Consider the following 2500-nt stretch of genomic DNA (forward strand, 5'->3'; position numbering starts at 1 on the left):
CGGGAGACTAACCCTAACCCTAACTAAACCCAGACATTGATAAAGTGACAACTCCACAAACGATCTTCAGGTCTAGATGAAGGCTATTCTTCAACTATGACTCAATGTTATGATTTATTCTCTACCATGACTAGATTGAATGAAATTAATCAGGCTGTTTTGGAACTCATATATTAGGGTGTAATTCTTAGGGTGTACATTTTGGTATATATATATGCATTTGGTACCAGGTTGTTTGAAGTACCAGAATGTAGTCCTAGTCTAGCCTACCCTTGTTACCAAATGTTCAAGTAAATCTACTTATAGGTAATATATATATATATTATTTTATTTATTTTTTTACCTATAAGTAGATTTACTTGAACATTTGGTAACAAGGGTAGGCTAGACCAGGACTACATTCTGGTACTTCAAATAACCTGGTACCAAATGGTGCCCACTGGTGCTTGTTATAACAAATCCCAAAGCAACCCATAGGTTATTATTGTGTAATTACAATTGGCCATGCAATTTGTAAACACCTGGTAGTTTTTGTACCATGAAACAAAGTGCTTTGTAGCCTACTGCAGGCAGAGCGTTGTTGACATTATTAGACCATGAAATTGATAGTGCTATCCTATCCACAGATCAAATTTAAAACTAAATGTTTTAATTTTGGATATGCAAAATCAAAGTTTATGGATTAGAATTTGATCCATTTATGCACAATATTATTTTTGTTCGATGGTTCAGGTTAGGAATGGAATAGAGTTTAGCTGACCCTCAATTTCTATTTTGGTGACTGGTGACTGAGAGGCTGAGACAATGGAGGGGACAGGCCTGTGTTATGGTGTGTAAGCCTATTGCAGGTGCTGTGTGGGGGTCTGGGGTATAGATGAGTATCATGCCAAGTCTGTCTTGTCTCCAGTAGAGCTGAGTGAAATCTATTGTGACAACAGGAGACTCTCTCTCTCCCTGAGACCTACAGGAACAGGATTAACTACCTAATCTGCCCACGATTCTTCCCCTGCAGCTAGAGAGAGGAGTGTGTGTGTGTGTGTGTGTGTGTGTGTGTGTGTGTGTGTGTGTGTGTGTGTGTGTGTGTGTGTGTGACACAGACACACACACACACACACACACACACACTCATCTCGGCCCTGTATCATATGCAAATATTTCCGTTAAAGCACTTTTCCTATTTGTCATATTATAAGACGGAATTCTCATAGCTATTGATACAAAAGGAAGAATCCCATTTGTCACATTATAAAACGTAATTATCATAGCAATGATACAAAAGAAAGAATACTTTGATAATTTGTAGGTTGGGGGTGGTGGAGGGCGTATAACTAATACTTATAATCAAGACTTGTCTAACCAAGACTTATAATCCAAACTTTGCGGGGTCGAATCTGCTTTGAGACAATTTTGACAGAAGTGCTTTTAGTGGTTTTGTTACAGTTTTTCTCGTTTGCTTAAACACATTTGTCCATTCTGATGACACATTTTCAAAACAATTAACACACAGGCTGAAACAGAAGCTGACTGGCCAAAATGACAAATTTTGTTTGCAAAATGTTCTAACACTCCTAAAACATTAAAAACGCAAATATAAAGCAAATATTTCCATCAAGCAACACAACTTGTGGTCAAATTAATATATTAACACAATCGACAACAAAATACAAAATACAGCTATCAATATGAACCGGTTCAACCTTAATTTGTGCTATATGCCTGTGCCATTTGTTGACACTTTACATAGCTACAGCATGTGCCAAAAAAGGCAAGCAAGCATATCACAGCATGAACTGTATTTTACTAGAGATAACAAACCCTGCTGCAGTTTTCTTCATTCATTTTCATTCTTGTGTGCAGGTCTTTCTGTGTCCATGAACTGTCGTTGACATGTAAGACCTACAGTAAGCACCTTGACTAGACAAATCCAGACATTCATTATGGTACAGCTTTTGCACTGCATTCTTTCTTCACCAAAGAACCAATAAAGAATTTCAGCCAAAATCAGAAATAATCAGAAATGTTTATTGTACTGCATCAGTTTTTTCCATGTCATTATTTTTTCCATACTTTTCAAACTCAGAAATGCTGAATACTGTAAATAAAAGCAACCAAAGGAAACTTATGGGTGGAAATATAAAAAAAAACGAAATCACATTTAGTCCATTCGTTTCTGACAATGCCACAGGTTCTTCATCAACATCGCATTGGATGTTTTCCCTTGCAATGCACCGAGGGTAAAACCTCCTTGCATGTGGCATATCCATCCCTGGCAGTCCTCTGCACCGATTGCCAGGCAACCAGCATTCATTGCTTCCAGGAGGGACATCTGGTCATATGGCCATTGATCATATACCTTCCATCTCCAAGCAGAGAAGAATTCCTCAATTGGGTTCAGAAAAGGAGAGTATGCAGGGAGGATTTGCATCATCATCATACGGGGCTGTGTTGCAAACCATTCATTCACAAGGCGAAAGCGGTGGAAAGCAACAATGTCCCAAAT

The sequence above is a fragment of the Argentina silus genome (assembly GCF_951799395.1).
Source record: "Argentina silus genome assembly, chromosome: 2".
In the NCBI taxonomy this organism is placed as follows: domain Eukaryota; kingdom Metazoa; phylum Chordata; class Actinopteri; order Argentiniformes; family Argentinidae; genus Argentina; species Argentina silus.